Source organism: Phyllobates terribilis, unplaced genomic scaffold (assembly GCF_046119375.1).
Source record: "Phyllobates terribilis strain yellow unplaced genomic scaffold, ASM4611937v1 Scaffold_85__1_contigs__length_6476398, whole genome shotgun sequence".
Taxonomy (NCBI): domain Eukaryota; kingdom Metazoa; phylum Chordata; class Amphibia; order Anura; family Dendrobatidae; genus Phyllobates; species Phyllobates terribilis.
The window spans coordinates 1443144-1463254 of record NW_027362845.1 but is presented as its reverse complement, the minus strand read 5'-3'; the positions used below and the strand labels follow the sequence as shown (position 1 = coordinate 1463254).

General features: G+C 42.9%; 2 pseudogenes; one reads left to right on the top strand and one right to left on the bottom strand.

Annotated features, from left to right (window-relative positions):
- LOC141197659 (uncharacterized) overlaps window positions 1-13680 on the top strand; it is a 43239-nt pseudogene extending 29559 nt beyond the window's left edge.
- LOC141197627 (uncharacterized) overlaps window positions 1-20111 on the bottom strand; it is a 188091-nt pseudogene that overhangs the window by 120510 nt on the left and 47470 nt on the right.

Here is a 20111-nt window from a genome sequence, read left to right as displayed (position 1 = left end):
GTGGCGGCTCTGCAGGTGGAGGTATGTGGAGATTCCCCATTACTGGGCGCAGGGGGCATTAACCCCTGCAGCATGGAGACTCTTTTGGGGTCTCTGTGTGGTGTGAACAGTGAGGTAACAGCTGTGGACAGAATACGGCTTAGCTGGTTCCCGTCCACATTAGATCCATTCAGACGACTGCAGGATGAAGGACAGAAGCCCAGAGAAGTCCTCACACGACGCCATTATTCATCTCCTAGCTCCAGCACAGTAATGTAGATAGTAGTGATAACCGTCCACATATTCTCTTTATACCCTCCGGTACGATGGATTTACCCTCAGTGTCCAGGAAGCTTCACGGTTCAGCAATGCCCCTCTGACATCTCCCCTCCACCTGAACTATTTACTCTTTCAATGCCACAAAACCGAAAGTTCTTTCAGTCACCATTGTGTTCTCTTAGGAAATGTGTGGAAACGTTGGAGGGGTTAATGGCCGCGGGATTAGTGGGGTCTCCTATGTGCTCATTAATTCTCTACCTTATTTACGGGAGGAGCAGCCAACATATCTGACATTACACTCCAGACACTGAATACAATATACTACAAATTCTCTGCTGCAGGTGATACATTGTGTAATGAAATGTTTTATTTAATGTGATTAAATCTATTTCTTGTGTTCGGCATATTTACATGGTGGACATTTATCAATGGCGCATTTACAAAAACCCAGAGGTGTAAGCCAGGTTCTCGTTATGTGTTTCTCTTACGATTAATTTAGGAGACAGGAGTTGTGAAAGGGTCGGGGCCGAGAACAAACAACCATCTCGTAAAACCATCAGATAACCATCTTGTGAAAAACGGATTCAGCTGTAGACTCCGAGGAAGAAACTGCTTGTTGTCTGTGGCCTAAAATATATAGGATTTATTACTAGATGTAAAGAAGAAAACTAAATACTGTAAAATAATATATCTCCTCATATGTTTCCTTTTATTATCTCCAGTAATTGTATTATTACACAGGATTTTTATGATGTTACATCGGCTCATCTTCTTCTCATTCAGGTCTCTACAACACGGATCTGTCCAAATCAAAGATGGATTTGGACAGAGACAAGATGGCGGAGAGGATATTACACCTCACCCTAGAGATCCTCTTCCGGGTTACTGGAGAGGTGAGAGATTCTGATGACGTCACATTACACCATTCTTATCTATGGGAATAACAGATGGACAGAACTGGAGAGGTGAGGACTCTGGAAATGTCTGTAGTGAGATTTATTAATGTGTCTCTCCATAACCAGGATTATACAGTAGTGAAGAAGACCTCTAGTGAGCGCTGTCAGAACCCTGTGTCTGAGGGATGGGGAAGACCCCTGAACCCAATCACTGGGCCTCCACCTCACCCCCTGATACATGAGGACATTAATGACCAGAAGATCCTAGAACTCACCTACAAGATGATTGAGCTGCTGACTGGAGAGGTGACACTGCTGGGAATGCTGGGACTTTATACAGTAATGCTATGAAGGGATCGGGGGGATGACTGTATCTTTGTATGTGTTAGGTTCCTATAAGATGTCAGGATGTCACTGTCTATTTCTCCATGGAGGAGTGGGAGTATTTAGAAGAACACAAAGATCTGTACAAGGACGTCATGATGGAGGTTCCCCAGCCCCTCACATCACCAGGTAATAGACAGGACTAAATACACACGGCCTATAATTATCTGTATGTAAAGAATGAATTCAGTCCCTGTATGTGTTTCCTCCAGATCTATCCAGTAAAAGGACAACACCAGAGAGATGTCCCCGTCCTCTTCTTCCACTGGACTGTAAACAAGAAGATCCCAATGTTCTTCAGGATCATCAGGTAGATGGAGAGAAGGTGTCAAGAGATCTCCCCTATGATGTGTAGACGGCTGTAAAGGTCTTGTGTTGTGTCTTGTTTTATCCACCAGTATTATATTTTATATTTGTGTAATGAGAACGGTGGGGATGGCAGGATTAGAGCTGATCATAGATGGGACTTCTCCATCAGTCTGTGACTTTTACAATATTTGTTTCAGGGTGAAGATCTGACCCATATTAATACTACAGAGACATATGTGAGGGGTGATGAGCGGTGTAAAGAGGAGATTCCTACATATGACTACCCAGGTGAGTAGTAACTACTAAATGTAGAGAAGTTACCAATTCATCTCAGTCACCGGCTGTGGCTGCTTTATCGGTGGTGTAGTCCGGCCGTATCACAATCGTGTGATCACCATTTTACTTCTAGACCACAACATTCTCCTCCATCCAAAACTGTTTAAATGACTTTGGGCATTGAAAGCCCTTTTCTATAGAACTTACAACCGGAAGGATCCACCTACCCTTTGAGATTAGGAGATGCTGATTCTTACCTGCCCAGATCTTTAAACTACAAAGCCAAATGACAGCGTACATAGAATTTGCTGACAAGTTAGAAAATCACATGATGAATAATATTATGATGGGCCTGTAAGAGAAAGTGGAGGGTAGTGATGCTGTTGGCTTCCTAGAACCCTGATATCTTATTGGATGAATCTAAATTCTCTCCCTTCTGTGCTGCTGAATGTGCTCATATGGTCCCTACAAGACCAGGTCCAGTGTTTCTGGAAAAATTTAATTTTTATGATCTACAACATTAAATGTGCAGTGAGGACCAAGTGTGAATTTCTGTACAATAACAACAGAGATTCCCTTTATCCTGACTTTTAAATTCCTTTTAAAACTGACTAACTTCAAGGAGGATTATGATAAACTACATAAAAAAGCGTTACCCCTGTGCCATGATATATCTCTATGATGCTGAGTCACTTTTCATGGCCAAGCCGTGAGACAGGATAGTCAAGGAGTCCTGTAACATCCCTGGTGGCATGCTTACATGGTTTACCACCTCCCACCATGAAAGACCGCAATCTTATCTATCAGTCCAGGCTGCACACTTTGCTCCAGTGCCTTCTGTTTGCATGTCTCTTGTCTGATTTCTTAGGGCGGTGGCGCTGTTGCTTTCTGATTCTTATAGTTGCAGTGTGCGCACTCCTAATGCGTCTCCAACCTATTGCTGTGAGTCACTGGATACTTAAACCCCCTCCACCCAGTGCTCTGTGCAACTGAGTTGCCAGGTTTTGTCCTGTATCTTGCCTGTTTCTGCCACCCTGGGGGCTGTATACCCAGGCCTGTTACCTGTGACTTCTAGTCAGTTTCTGCCATCCTGGGGGCTGAATTCCCAGGCTCTTTCCTGTATCTTGTTCCTGGTTCAGATCCTGTCTGAACAGTGTCCTAGCCCTTTACCTATTTGTCTCTATGTCTGCACCTTCCCTTTTCCTACAGTGTCTGAACCTGCACCTAACTCCAACTCGTTGTCTCTGTACTTCTGTTTGTGAGTTTTGTGTCCACTCGCTACTTCATTGCAGGTACCTTGTGTGTATCTGGTTCTGCTCGTTCTGTTTCCCTGTCTCCGTATCTACTCCTGTGTTCCAGCTATCTTCTTGTGTTTTCCAGTCTGTTCCATGTGAACAGAGCCCTGTCCTGTCTACCGCATCTGTGGGTTTTGCTCTGCTCTGCTTGTCTACCGCATCTTTGGGTTTTGCTCTGCTCTGCTTGTCCATCGCACCTGTGGTTTTGCTCTGCTCTGCTTATCCACCGCACATGCGGTTTTGCTCTGCTCTGCTTGTCCACTGCACCTGCGGTTTTGCTCTGCTCTGCTTGTCCACCGCACCTGCGGTTTTGCTCTCCTCTGCTTGTCCACTGCACCTGCGGTTTTGCTCTGCTCTTCTTGTCCACTGCACCTGCGGTTTTGCTCTGCTCTGCTTGTCCACCGTACCTGCGCTTTTGCTCTGCGCTGCTTGTTTACCGCACCTACGGGTTTTGCTCTGCTCTGCTTGTCTACTGCATCTGCGGGTTTTGCTCTGCTCCGCTTGTTTACTGCACCTGCGGGTTTTGCTCTGCTCTGCTTGTCTACCGCACCTGCGGGTTTTGCTCTGCTCGGCTTGTCTACTGCATCTGCGGCTCTGTTCCTGTATCATAGTCTGTACTGGTTCCTATTTTGCCTGCTTTCCTACCTGCCAGTACCCACCTGTCTGCATATCAGCTGTGCCTGCCAGTACCCACCTGTCTGCATATCAGCTGTGCCTGCCAGTACCCACCTGTCTGTATGCCAGCCTAACCTGCCTGTTCCTGCATTCCCCAGTGTGGGTCAACAGCTGTGACCGGGGTCTGACCTGGAGTAGCACCTGGTCCCTCTGCTCGGTTCCGCCCTGGTTTACAGAGTCGATTGAAGCGCCGTGCGACCTTGGTCGAACCGGGTTGATACTTAGTCACGCCCCTCCAGGCACTCCTCGGTTCATGATCCAGTGGGATCACTAATCATGCTCACGCCAGTCAGCCCGGGCGTGAGCGTAACAAGTCCGAAGTCAAAAGCCAGGAGGGTACATCATAAACAAAAGAAAGAAAGAAGTAGACAGGTAACGTTCTGTTCGTCAGAATACCAGGAGGATAGCGAATCAGAGCATAAGGGGTTAAACATACGGATGATCAGAACAAGGTCAGGCAACAGAAGATCAATTCACAAAACATAAGGCACAGAGACAAACCTCACACAAGCTGAATGTACATCTGGCAGAAACAGCCCAGTTAAGTAGCCTGGCAATCACCTGGGATAGTGAACACTTCAAGATAGCTAGTTCCTTTTAGTCTCAGATTGGACGGCTGAGCTGTCAATCAACACACTGACACCTCAGCACAACCCTGCACCAGACTGGATGACCGAGTTGTCAGTAACTGCATCCCACACACACTGAGTGGTAGAACCGTGACAGTACCCCCTCTTCTAACGGAGGCCACCGGACCCCCAAGCTTCCCAGGAAATTTTAGATGGAAGGTCCTGACTAACCAATCTGCCTTCACATCTCAAGCTATGACCCACGTTCTCTCCTCTGGTCCGTATTCCTTCCAATGGATGAGGTATTGGAGGGAATTTCGGACCCTATGAGAATCCATAACTCACTGAAACTCATACTCCAAGCCACCGTCGACTGAAACCAGAGGAGGCGGGGAAGAGGGAGACAATGCCGAAGGGACAAACTCCTTTAATAGGGATTTATGAAAGACTTTAGTGATGCGAAGAGATGGAGAAAGCTTTAATCTGAATGCCACTGGATTGACCACCTCTAGGATCTCAGCACTTTAAGTTTAATGTTCCTATGACAACCAAACCTTATCCCCGATCTTAAAAACAGGACTCACTGAATGTCTTCTATTGGCCTTCTGTTTTTTGGCGAATCTGAGCAGTCCCAATATTCTTTTGAGCATCCTTTCAGACATTCCCAAATCTTAGTATTGTGACCTCCACCCCAAGACATTCAGAAATAATCCTAGAAAATTCACCAAAATAGGGATGAAAACCATAATTACAGAACAATGGTGAGGTTCCAGTAGACTGATTCACTCAGCTGTTAAATGGAAACTCAACAAGTGTAAAAACGAAGACCTCCTGCTGAGCCGCCACAAAGCATCTTAAAACTTATTCCAAAGATTGATTTGTCCTGTCTGTCTGACCATTGGTTTGAGGGTGGTAAACAGATGAAAATGATAAGTCAATCCTGAGTTTACTACAAAAAGCTCTCCAGAATTTAGAGACAAATTGTACTCCCCTATCAGACACAATGTTAAGAGTGATCCCATGTAACCTTACAATATGAGAAAAACAACCTGGAGAGTGTCTCTGCATTAGGTAATCCTGACAAAGGAACAAAATTAGCTTGCTTGCTGAATTGGTCAACTACCGCTCTGATAGCAGTTTTCCCACGAGACAGAGGAAAATCCGTGATGAAATCCATGGACAGATGAGTCCACTGGCTTTCTGGAATTGTCAATGGATTCAATTCCCCAGCCGGCCGGCTATGACTGACTTTATCATGGGCGCAAATTTCACAAACAGATACAAAAATCTTTGATATTATTATGCATGCACAGACACCAAAAAATCTAGCAATTGCTTTCTGTACAGCAATAACCCCAGGATGACCACTCAAGATGGAATCCTGAAATTCTTGTAACACACGCAATCTTGGGTACACAGGCACAAATAATTTAGATCCTGGAGTAGCGGAAGGAGCCAACGACTGGACTTTATGGATCTACTCCTCCAATTTCAAGGTTACCATAGAATCCACAATACCGTGAGGAATAATGGAGGATGCAGGTTCTGGAGGAGAAACTGAATCGAGACTACAAGATAATGTGTCAGCTTTCACATTCTTAGACCTTGGCCAGACATAATGTGACGCTGTGTCACCTTTCATGGCCAAGTCGTGAAGCAGGATAGTGAGGGAGTCTGAAGTCAGAAGCCAGGAGGATACATCCTAAACAGAAGGAAGAGACAATGGCGTGGTCAGGTAACGTTCCGTTGGTCAGAATACCATGAGTATAGCGGATCAGAGCACAATTAGGTCCAAGGTCAGGCAACAGAAGATAAATTCACAGAACACAAGGGGCAGAGACAAACCTCACCCAAGCTGAATGTACATCTGGCAGAGGTCTAGGAGAAACAGCCCAGTTAAGTATACTGGCAATCACCTGGGATAATGAACACTTCGAGATAGCCAGCACCTCCCAGTCTCAAATTGGACGGCCGAGCTGTCAATCAAAGTACTGACAGCTTCAGCACGCCCCTTTACCAGATTTAACGGTTGAGTTGGCAGCAACTGCATCCCAGTCACACTGAGGGGTGAAACTGTGACAATCTCTAAGCCTTCACTGACTTGCCTCTTATTTTACATAATGCATGTAGTAGTGCAGGGTTAGGTAAAATAGGAGGCAGGTCAGTGAGCGATCAGTGAGCTGTCATAAGAGCATACAGATGAATATGTAAGCAGAGCACCAGATAGCGCACCCTCCACAGGCCGCCCCGGAGCACATGTATATCATTATCTCCAAACTGAAAGTAAAGATAACACAGCAACCACAGGACGGATTTCATCAACCAAGGTATCATATTAATCAGTGTAATGGTGCCCACCAGAGAGTGTATGTAGTTTACTGAGCACAATCCCGCTGACAGGTGCGCTTTAAGATCTAAGAAGAGCTATCAATTAAACTCCTTTTGGAAGACCTCGCAATAGAACATATGGGGAAGTGAGAGATAATGCTTTAACTTCTTTTGAAGCATAGGAATCCTGTAGTGTACAGGTAATTAAACAAGAAAGTTATATTAGGAGAAAACATGCCAAAAGGAGAGGGGTTTACTAGAGGAGAAGTGTGCTTTCCCAGGCACAGAACTTTTATTCATGCAGCACAGATTGTAGCCAACCCGGCTCCGGGGTTCAGACCGGAATATTGGCGTTGGTATCGATCCGATATGTATGAGATATAGATTTTCAGCGTTATAACGAAGGGCGGATGTGACGCATTAACTCACATCGGCGGGGGTGGGGGCACTAGAATCACTCCAATTGAATAACGGTCTGATAGATGGTGCGAACAAGGTTATATTTGATCTTTATGTACAGGTAAAATCCTGATAAAAAAATAAGACATCAATATCTAGTGCCTGTGATCTTCAGAGGTGAAGATATCTTAAGTTGTTGCTCTCCTAAAATCCTTAAGGCTGAGAACATCTCACAAACAGCCACACATGAGTTCATAAAGGAGAAGTGTGTGGGCGTAACCTAGGAGCTAATAAAAAGCAAATCCTGGGTCTGGATCATTGTCAGCACCTAGGAAGACCTACAGTAGTTCGCTGTGGAGGTTCTGTCCAATTCCAAATCTAAGTGCTTCCCTTCTCTTAAGTTCTGAGCCATTTCTGTGACCAAGTTTAGCAAGTTTCTTGTTTATACCTTTTATGTATTTGTATATATTCTGCTGTTTTGTTCCCATTTTGTGTTATCTTGTATATTTTTTAAACACTGCCTATATTTTGAATTAAATATATAGTTTAATAGTTCTGTACCTTTTGCTTTGTAAACCTCACCTAAAGCAATATGCTACCTGTAATGGGTGTCCAGTTGGCCTGTATAAATGATTGGTGCTGTTAGTTTCCTAATAACCGGCCTAGTAGTGGAAGCAGCTGCAGTCTCATCCATCAATCATTGATCAATTGCGTATCGTTCTTACGATTTGGAGGCTGTGGAGATGCGTTACCCTTGATAAAGTGATAACAATGGGTGGATCTGCATGACCCCTCCGGCTGTGTATCTTTGACACCGTGCCTAATGACAGAAGCAGATTTGCAGGAGTAGATCCCAGACAAGATGGGACACACCATTTACAGAATCCCTAATTTGACTAAATTGCTGAAAACCAGAGCAGCAGAAATCGCCATAAGGTGACTCCATTTTGGAAATTATAACCCTCAGTGAATTAATCTATAGGAGTAGTGACAATTTTGACTCCACTGGCACTTTCCGGAAATTAGCACGCAGTGGATGTTGGAGAGTAAAAATTGCACATTTCCCATTTTACTAGTTCCCAGATTGAGCTCCAGGAGACACACACTGTAAATTAAGTGGGTTCTTCTCAGTATAGTAATGTCAAATACATGGATGCTAAATGTGGTTTGGGCGCACTGCAAGGCTCAGAAGTGAGGGGGAGATCTGACTTTGGGAGAGCGGATATTGCTGGATTGGTTTATGGAAGCCATGTTGCTTTTCAAGAGCATTTGAGCCACTAATAATGCGGAAACCTGTTTTTCCATTGACAAATCATGAGTGGGGGCGTGTTTTTTGCGGGATGAGTAGAAGTTTTTATTGGTGTTATTTTCGACTGCAGAACATTGGTGGCTTTTTATTCCATATTTGTGAGGCAGAATGAACAAACAGTTGAACACCACGCTCCACTGGTTCATCCTATGAGGATTTGCATTAGACTGTGAACTGTCATTAATTTGTGAATAATTCAATTTTTGAACATAACTTTTTATAGACAATTTAAGTACAAATGTTCAAAAATATAAAAATCAAGCATATATTATTCAAAAATAATAATTGTTTCTTTTTATTGCCAGATGACTGTACCAGGAGATCAGAGGGACAACTGACATCTTCAATTTTTAAATCAGATGACCTTGAGATCCCACAGGATACAACTGAAGTGAATGCCATTACTCCAGATTTACCAGCATCCCTTGAAAGCAAAGATCTCTCATTTAATCCTTTGAAACAGGTCCTGTCTTCTGATTCATTACTGACTACTATGGAAAATCCAAGTCGCAAAATAAGCATTAAAAAGCGAACTGCTCCTAAAGCAAAGAAGCCATTTTCACATTCAGAATGTGGAAATAGTTTTCCTCTCAAAAAGTGTTTTCTTAAACATCAAAAAATTCACACAGCAGAGAATAGATTTTCTTGTTCCAAGTGTGGAAAATGTTTTTACTACAAATCACAGCTTGTTAGTCACCAGAGACGTCACACAGGGGAGAAGCCATTTTCATGTTCCGAATGTGAGAAATGTTTTACAAAGAAATCAAGTCTTATCAGACATCAAAGATTTCACACAGGGGAAAAGCCTTTTTCATGTTCAGAATGTGGGAAATATTTTGTAGATAAATCAACTCTTGTTAGTCACCAGAGAACTCACACTGGGGAGAAACCATTTTCATGTTCAGAATGTGGAAAATGTTTTGTGAAGAAATCATCTCTTCTTAGTCACCAGCACTGTCACACAGGGGAGAAGCCCTTTTCCTGTTTAGAATGTGGGAAATGTTTTAGACAAAAATGTAATCTTGTTATACACAAACTAACTCACACAGGAGAGAAGCCTTTTTCATGTTCAGAATGTGGAAAATGTTTTAACCGGAAAGCTAATCTATATAGTCACCAGAGAATCCACAAAGGGGAGAAACCTTTTTCATGTTCAGAATGTGGGAAATGTTTTAACTGCAAATCAGATGTTATTATACATCAAAGAACCCACACAGGGGAGAAGCCTTTTTCATGTTTAGAATGTAGGAAATGTTTTAAACGGAAAGTGCTTCTTGATAGCCACCAGAGAAGCCACACAGGGGAGAAGCCTTTTTCATGTTCAGAATGTGGGAAATGTTTTAGCTGGAAATCGCTTCTTGATAGCCACCAGAGAACCCACAAAGGGGAGAAGCCATTTTCATGTTCAGAATGTGGAAAATGTTTTAATCGGAAGGCGTATCTTGATGGCCACTATAAAACCCATACAGGGGAGAAGCCTTTTTCGTGTTCAGAATGTGGGAAATGTTTTAACCGGAAAGCACATCTTGATAGACACCAGAGAACCCACACAGGGGTGAATCCTTTATCATGTTCAGAATGTGGGAAATGTTTTACGCGGAAAGCGCATCTTGATAAACACCAGAGAACCCACACAGGCTAGAAGCCTTTTTAATGTTCAGAATGTGGGGAATGTTTTGTGAAGAAATCATCTCTTCTTAGTCACCAGAGCAGTCACACAGGGGAGAAGCCTTTTTCATGTTCTTAATGTGGGAAATGATTTACACTGAAATCAACTGTTAATGGGAACCTGCCACCAGAAATAACACTATTAACCTGCAGATATGGGCTTAATCTGCAGGTTACTAACTTGCCTGGTACCTGCACATAGCCAAACAAAGCCAAATTAAATTTATTCTCCCCGGCAGCGTTCAATTTCAGTCATGAGGGCAGTGCCTGTGCGGATTTTGGTACCGCTCGGAGAATACAGAACGGCTGTAAACAAACTCCCAGCTCTGACTGCCACTGACTCTGCATGGGGGCCGGCTGTCAGTCAGTGCTGGGGTGCTGTTACAGTTACTGCTCTTTATACTCAGAGTGGTGACTGAACCAGCACCACCCCTGTGACTGAAACCGAATGCTGCTGAGGAGAATAAAGTTAACTTTCTCCCAGCAGCGTTTGGCTATGTGCAGGAGCCGGGCACGATAGTAATGTTACTAACCTGCAGAGTAAGCCCATATCTGCAGGTTAATAGCGTTTTTGGTGGTGACAGGTTCTGATTAAAAAATATCTGAGAAGTCACACAGGGAAGAAGCTTTTTTCATGTTCAGAATGTTGGAAATTTTTTAACCGAAAATTGTATCATCTTAAAGGGGTTGTGCAATACTAGGACAACCCATTGTCATTCCCCATGTTTGGCCTCGTTAAAGTAAAAACACTCATATTCAGCACCTGTGCTGGCGCCATTCCAGGCGTTTCCGGGCTCGCATTTCCGGTGTTCATGTGAGGTTGTTACATCTCACAAGCCCTGCACCCAATCAGTGCCGGCTTCACTGTCCCTGACTTTGAATGTATTGAATATCAACAGGAAGCCAGGGCTGTGGTTGCTCTCTGACTTCCTCATGATGTTTGATTCGTCTGAAGGTGGTGTGAGGCAGTGAGGGGGATCATATTCGAGGGACGGTATATATTCCCTAGGATGTGCATAGAGGCATATTGGCCCCGCTAGAGTGCACTGCAGTCGCAAAAACACCTGTGGTTGCAGTGCAAAATAAAAGTAAAGTTTGGACTTGGTCAAACTGTTTGACCAAGTTAGATTTAAGAAAACCCGGAATAGGAATTTATTTTCGAAGTGATGTATAGGTGGCAGTAGGGCGGGTCACTCCCATTCCATTTAAACCTTCAGCAAAGGTTTGGTTGTGTCAATTCTTTGTTTGCAAGCTGCAGAGCAGGAGACTCTGTGCACTGCAAGCCTGAGTGAAGGCATACCACAGGCTTGTGAAGGAAACAACTGGTGCACCCCAGACTGGATCGGTACAGCCGTCTCCCATGGCATCAGATTTACACAGACTCTTTGGATATCACAGCTGCGATCTGGAGGACAGCTTTTGCATTTGAGCTGTGAGTTTTGGCAAATAAAGACATTTAAGTTGAACTTTCCTTGGGTCAATGCCTCATTACCGCACAGTGTGAACACCGCCGCACTACAGTGGGGACATTGACGTCAACACTGATTGGGCACAGGGCTCACGTGACATACCAACCTCACATGAGTCCTAGGAATGCAAGTGCTGACACCGCTGGAATGGCGCTGGCATGGGAAGTTTGTATTTCTTATTTTATTTTAATAGAACCAAACATGAGGAATGAAAAAGGTTTGTCCAAGTAATGGACAACTTTTTTTTAAACATAAAAAAAATGAATTACTGGAAAGTTGTATTTTGTTGACCATCAAAAAGACTCCAATGGGGGAAAAACTATATATATTATTGACAAATTATACAAAAACATATAACACACAGTTCTATAATTAAATGAGAAAGGGAAATTACTTTAGAACTTACCTTATTGTTTGACTTATAAGACACTTTTTAGCAATAAAAAAATATTGCTAATAAGTGAGTGTGTCTTATAGACTGGAGGCAGTTTCCTGTGTCAGAGGAGGACAATGAGACAGTTTCCTTCCTGATCACTGAGATAGCTGCTCTCTCTCCTCCAACCCATACTTATCTAATTGATTGGTGCAGAGCAGGAGGGGAAGGTACCGGGACCTGCACAGAGCCTGTATGTCCTGAGTGAGCAGCTTAAGAACCTTCCACCCAAGTAGCTCATATATGTTTCAGATCATATAACACTGTTTTACATATTTTCAAACTTTCTCAGGTTCAGTTATGAAATGAGCCATTTCTTATGACTTTGACCTGCTTTCAAATATGACAATGAAAATTGTAGTTGTCTCTTGTTTCTATGATATTAAAGAGTTTTCCTTTTACTACTACATATAATTAATGCATAAAAGTTTCAACACTTTGAAACATTATTTTTTTTGAAAATATAAAGATTCAGAATATTTTGTTATTCCAATATCTGATATTTATTTAGTGGAAACTTGGCAAGAATTCAAAAACCTAAAATCTGTCTAAACACTATTGTGAATCATCAACAGTTAAAAAAATTGCATTACAAAATTTGTTACTCATTCAGTGACAACTCTTTTTTTGCTTGACTCTTGTATTCCATCAGCTCTTCTCTTACAATTGTCCATCAATAATCTGCAAGCATTGATGGATTCCATTTTCCGTGATATCTTTTCTCCATAGCTGCAATATCTTGGTGAAGTCTCTCAGCTTGCTTGTCGCTCACTGCTCCGCAGTTTGCTGGACACAGGTGATGTAAAAAATGAATCTTTAAATATGGGACCAAGGAAGAGAAGGTGGCTTGTATGCCGATGATTTGCTCTTCTTCCTAGGGAAGGCTCGGGGGGTCTCTGGAGAGCACGATGTCGACTATCTCCAGCTGACTTATTCCGTCCAAAGACCATACTGAGAACTAGAGGGCACTTATTACAGGTGGAAGAATGGCCAATCCAGCAAACAGGCAAGGATTCTTTACAGTTAGAGCAGTCAGACTGTGGAACACCTACTACAAGACGTAGTAATGGCAGACACTATTGTGAAGACCCTATTTCTTCCGTGGGTGTAACACTACTCAGACAACACAGTGTGAGGGGAAAACAGTGTGGTAATACTTTATTGAACCACAAAGTGGACAATAAACAGATAGAATAGTCCCAGCAAGTACTCTAGATGGTGCAAATGACTGAGTCCTCACCCTTCCACTGGCCCACCGGGAATAGAGAAGCTGCGATTTCGGGGCTTCCATGGTCGACCACACCCACCACTGGCACCCCACTTTTGTAGGGCCCCCAAAGAGAGAAGGTAATGACAAGCTTAGAAAACTAGCCGAGAGCAGTGAAGTCTGGGGCCAGGTGACTTGGATTCTTCAAGATGTCTCTGAGGGTTCAGCAATGGTCAATGGAGCCGATCTGTATTCCTCCAGCTGGGGTCAAAGTCCCCTAAGCTGACTAGCTGTAGAATGATACTGAATAGAGGCAGAGACCCCTTTTTATGGATCACTGTTGTCCTTTCAGCCATCATTCACAGGTCAACGGTCAGAGATCAAGGTGGAAGGGGCCCATGACTCTGAGTATTTAATCAACTTGCATAGTTTGTCCTCCATTTCTCAGCAAATCAACAACCCCCTAGGCTGGTGTAATACGTAATCAGCATATTATCAAACTGTATTGCTCCATGACCCTATCTTGCAAGATTTGCAGACCATACAAGTGCTTCTCACTAAATTAGAATATCATCAAAAAGTTAACTTATTTCAGGTCTTCAATATAAAGAGTGAAACTCAAAAGTCATTATCTCAGTAAATTAGAATAATTAACAAAAAACACCTGCAAAGGCTTCCTAAGCATTTAAAAAGGTCCCTTAGCCTGTTTCAGTAGGCTCCACAATCATGGGGAAGACTGCTGACTTGACAGATGTCCAGAAAGCAGTCATTGGATTCTTGTATGTGCCTCATAACAATTTCCTCCTTTATGTGTAATTATGAGTATACAATTTCTCTCGTTGAATGTGAAAGGGTTAAATTCACCTGCCAAACACTCTATGTTGTGGAGGGAGGTGAGAAAATCAAAGGCAGACATTGTGTGTCTGCAGGAGACACATTTATTGGCAGCTGATAATCATAGATTGCATCAGGCACAATTCCCCCAAATATTCTTTGCAAATGCCCAGACTAAGACAGCAGGAATCTGTATTATGATAAAAAATTTGGCCTTCCAGAACATTCAGATGTGTGCAGACCCCATGGGTAGATACTTGGAGTTGGTGTGTACATTGAATGGGACCCCTCATACGATTTCAGCACTATATGCCCCAAATTCTGCCCAGCTCCCATTTGTGCAAAAAGTCCTCACTACCATTTCAACACTTAAACAAGGGGAGGTTATTGTATGTGGGGATTTTAACATGCCAATGGATGGTACTTTAGACTGCTCATCTAGATCGGGTCGCCCTCGGAGAGAATTGGGCAAGTTGGTCCATGAATTTGGTCTGCACGATTTTTGGAGATAGTCTCATGCCAGTGAAAGGGACTATACTTTTCATTCTCTCCGACATGGGTCATATAGTAGGATTGACTTATTCCTAGTAGACAATAGAGCTCTGAATAGATGTATATCTGCGGAGGTTGGAACGATTACGTGGTCTGACCACGCACCGATCTACCTACATGTACGTCTTGCGACTAAACACCTCTCTATTATTGAATGACTCTATAGTGACAAAAGCAACAGCAGAATTGACATATTATTTTGAATTAAACAACAATGGCACAGTTTCCGACGAGACTTTATGGATAGCGCACAAAGCTGTGATACGGGGAGTCTTCTTACAACAAGAGTCACAATTGAAAAGAAAGAGGGAGCAACACAGGACTGACCTCCTGACTGAGTTGAAAAAGCTAGAAATATTAAATAAAACCTCCCCCTCCCCGGCTACCACTGAGGCCATATATCAGCTCAGATTTAAACTGCGCTCTGATTTGCTGGCAGTATATGAATATAACCTCCGCAAGTTTCAACTTAGTCACTACACCGTGGGAGATAGGCCGGGAGTCGTTTTGGCCAGGCGGGTCAAGAAAAGGGCTGCAAAATCCAGAATAGATAATCTACGGGACTCGAAAGGGTTGATAGCCAGAAGTCCGAAGGACATAGCTGCAGTCTTTGCTGCATACTATAAATCTTTATATAACCTAAAAGATGATGTTGATACCCCACAGCCACAACAGTCAGATATTGATCAATATTTGAGTGATTTGAAGCTCCCGAAGGTTTCCCGGGAGCAGTTACAAATATTGAATGCCCCCTTCACAGAAGTAGAACTGAAAGATGTTATTGATTCATCCAAATGTCACAAGACCCCTGGCCCAGATGGCATGGCTAATGAGTACTATCGTGGTTTCCAAAAAATTCTTACCCCATACCTTATCAGGTTATATAATACAGTCATATGAAAAAGTTTGGGCACCCCTATTAATCTTAAGCTTAATGTTTTATAAAAATTGGTGTTTTTGCAACAGCTATTTCAGTTTGATATATGTAATAACTTTTGGACACAGTAATGTTTCTGCCTTGAAATGAGGTTTATTGTACTAACAGAAAATGTGCAATCTGCATTCAAACAAAATTTGACATGTGCATAAGTATGGGCACCCTTATCATTTTCTTGTTTTAAATACTCCTACCTACTTTTTACTGACTTACTAAAGCACTTTTTTGGGTTTTGTAACCTCATTGAGCTTTGAACTTCATAGCCAGGTGTATGCAATCATCAGAAAAGCTACTTAAAGTGGCCACTTGCAAGTTGTTCTCCTGTTTGAATCTCCTCTGAACAGTGGCATTATGGGCTCCTCAAAACAACTGTCAAATGATCTGAAAACAACGATTATTCAACATAGTTGTTCAAGGGAAGGATACAAGAAGCTGTCTCAGAGATTTAACCTGTCAGTTTCCACTGTGAGGAACATAGTAAGGAAATGGAAGAACACAGGGACAGTTCTTGTTAAGGCCAGAAGTGGCAGGCCAAGAAAAACATCAGAAAGGCAGAGAAGAAGAATGGTGAGATCAGTCAAGGACAATCCTTAGACCACCTCCAGAGAGCTGCAGCATCAACTTGCTGCAGATGGTGCATCGGTCAACTATACAACGCAGTTTGCACAAGGAGAAGCTGTGTGGGAGAGTGATGCGAAAGAAGCCGTTTCTGCAAGCACGCCACAAACAGAGTCGGCTGAGGTATGCAAAAGCACATTTGGAGAAGCCAATTTCTTTTTGGAAGAAGGTCCTGTGGACTGATGAAACCAAGATTGAGTTGTTTGATCATACAAAAAGGCGTTATGCATGGCGGCAAAAAAACACAGCATTCCAAGAAAAACACTTGCTACCCACAGTAAAATTTGGTGGAGGTTCCATCATGCTTTGGGGCTGTGTGGCCAATGCCGGCACCGGGAATCTTGTTAAAGTTGAGGGACGCATGGATTCCACTCAGTATCAGCAGATTCTTGACAATAATGTTCAAGAATCAGTGATAAAGTTGAAGTTACGCAGGAGATGGATCTTTCAGCAAGACAATGATCCAAAACACCGCTCCAAAACTATTCAGGCATTCATGCAGAGGAACAATTACAATGTTCTGGAATGGCAATCCCAGTCCCCAGACCTGAATATCATTGAACATCTGTGGGATCATTTGAAGAGGGCTGTCCATGCTCGGCGACCATCAAACTTAACTGAACTGGAATTGTTTTGTAAAGAGGAATGGTCAAAAATACCTTCATCCAGGATCCAGGAACTCATTAAAAGCTACAGGAAGCGACTAGAGGCTGTTATTTTTGCAAAAGGAGGATCTACTAAATATTAATGTCACTTTTCTGGTGGGGTGCCCATACTTATGCACCTGTCAAATTTTGTTTGAATGCAGATTGCACATTTTCTGTTAGTACAATAAACCTCATTTCAAGGCAGAAACATTACTGTGTCCAACAGTTATTACATATATCAAACTGAAATTGCTGTTGCAAATACACCAATTTTTATAAAACATTAAGCTTAAGATTAATAGGGGTGCCCAAACTTTTTCATATGACTGTACCTGGAGAGACTCGGGAGAGGTAGCAGTACCTAATTTGGAGGCTACGATTGTCACATTGCCTAAGCCTGGAAAGACCCCTGATTCTCCAGGTAATTTTAGACCAATAGCACTTTTGAATAGTGATGTAAAGATCTTTACCAAGCTCTTGGCTGTTAGACTAAATCGTGTCGTTCCTTCCCTGATATCCTCGGATCAAGTTGGTTTTGTAGCTGGTAGAGAAGCTAAAGATGGTACGAGGAGGATGTTGGATCTGATCAAAGTGGCAGAGTTGAGCGGCCTCCCAAGTGCACTCCTGTCGCTAGATGCTGATAAAGCGTTTGATAGGGTGCACTAGGGATACTTTAAAAGTGTTTTGCTTAAATTTGGCCTAAACGGGCCTCTTCTGTCTGCCATTAACGCATTGTACTCCACTCCTTCCGCTAAGGTTTTGACGTCTAGTTTCCTCTCTGAATCCTTCCCCATAACAAATGGGACACGGCAGGGCTGCCCTTTATCTCCAGTCATATTTGCTTTATGTATGGAGCCCTTGGCTGAAAAGATTAGAAATAACTCAGAGATTTCGGGCATCTCGGTGGGAGGGTCCTCCCACAAAATCAGTCTACATGCAGACGATGTGGTTATCCTGTGCACTGATCTGGACAGGTCCTTCTCTGCCATTATGTCCGATCTCAAAACGTTTACAAACATCTCGTATTATAAACTGAATGCAGCTAAGACTGTTGTCCTGCCGATTCTTGTTCCTTTGTCACTTAGGCAAAGACTGGAAGGGGCATACCCTTTTCAGTGGGCGCAGGAAGGAATGACGTATTTGGGTATCACCTTAACCCTTTCAAAACAATTGGTGGAAGTAAATTTTACTAGACTGATAAATACGGTGCGGGAGGAGCTGGCGGTATTACAAAACGTTGTTGCATCATGGATAGCCAGGATAAATATTTTTAAAATGAAAGTCCTTCCAAAAATGTTATACTATTTTATGTGTATCCCAATTAAAATCCTTTCTAAAATCATAAATACCCTTCAAAGACTGGTTAATAATTACGTTTGGGACAATAGGAGACCGAGGGTGTCTGGTAGACTTCTGTATTATCCATATGACATGGGAGGGATGGGCATGCCCAATCTCATAGCCTACTATAGAGTGGCGGTCTTGACGGGAATCAGGGACTGGTGGAACATGGACAGCGGCCACAAATGGTTGCAAATAGAGTCCTTACTTGCCCGAAACCATTTTACCAGATTGATATTGGAGACAGAAGTAGTGAAGCGAAGCACTATGGTCGCCGTGTTACCAATATCGGAGGCTACTATGCATTGTTGGAGGAATTTGGCATCCAAACTGCTGTTACTCCCCAGGACGAAGATCTCTTTACGAGCTCTAGAATATCATATTCCATATATTAACCTTCAACGTTGGGTGTCAGCTGGAGTTCAATCACTATCAGTCCTGTTGGAGGACAATGTAATAATTCCTTTTGATAAACTAGTTATGAGATTCCCGGACCTACAGCCCTTGTTTTAGCAGTATTTGCAAATAAGGCATTTACTCCACTCTACACAGACATCCCCCTTTTTTAAGGATAAAAGAGCTATGGGTTATTTTCTCCACTCTAAGACCGGTTCTAAGGGGGTTTATATACTTTATAGGGCTCTAAACGACCCAGATCTGGACGATAAATTGACGTATATGACTCGCTGGGAACGGGATCAAAGAATTTCTACGGACCCTCAGGACTGGCGGGATGGTTTGGATGAGGTCCAGCGAGTTTCGTCGTGTTTAAACCACCTAAAGCAGCTTAAAAAGATGCACATGAGATGGTACTACTACCCGGCACAGATGGTACACTTCGGGTCTGAATCATCATCTTTATGTTGGAGAGGATGCAATGGGGAAGGCTCGTTGGGCCACATGTGGTGGTTTTGTCCAAAACTTCAATCACTATGGAGGGCATTGGATAGTTTGATATGGGATGTACTGGGGACTCACCTGGAGATAACATTTAGTATGGGAATACTTCATATAGGATTAATGGATGTCCCCTGGGAAATTAGAGGAATTTTGTCACATATTGATCGCAGTTAGATCAGCTATCGTGGCTAAATGGAAAGGAGTGGGCATCCCTACGGTTGGGGAGATAGTGACCAGACTCAACACGAACTGTCAATATGAAAGGGCTCTGGTACACACACTCAAGGCAAAGAAGAAAACTGATAAAATATGGGAACCTTGGTTAAACAGCCCATTGTCTATACATGGGGAACGTTGAGGAAGCGGGATATTTTGTGCGCCGTTCTGAGTTTGGGTGACGCGCGGGACGATTCTGGGCCCCTCTCCCTACCTTGCACCTCCGATCTTGCAATACAGCAAAATATGAGCCATGCGACATTCACAGCACTTACGGATATAAATTATTTCTCACAACCATCTAATATATGGGGAATTTAATGTAATTAATCCATTCTTTTTTCTTTTGTTTTCTTTTATGTATATGTATTTTCTTTTTGTTTTGTTTTTGTGCTGTTCATTTTGTGTATTTTGTGGGCCCAGAGGTTGGGGCACAGTTTTGGGCATCTGTTAGCTCTATAGATTGTATGTTCTGATTTTTGTGCAAAATTCAATAAACACATTGTTTAAAAAAAATAAAATAATGGTTGCCCAATAGCATGGCCCAGTAGTACAAGCTATACCCATAATCATTGCGAGCTGTGTATGGGG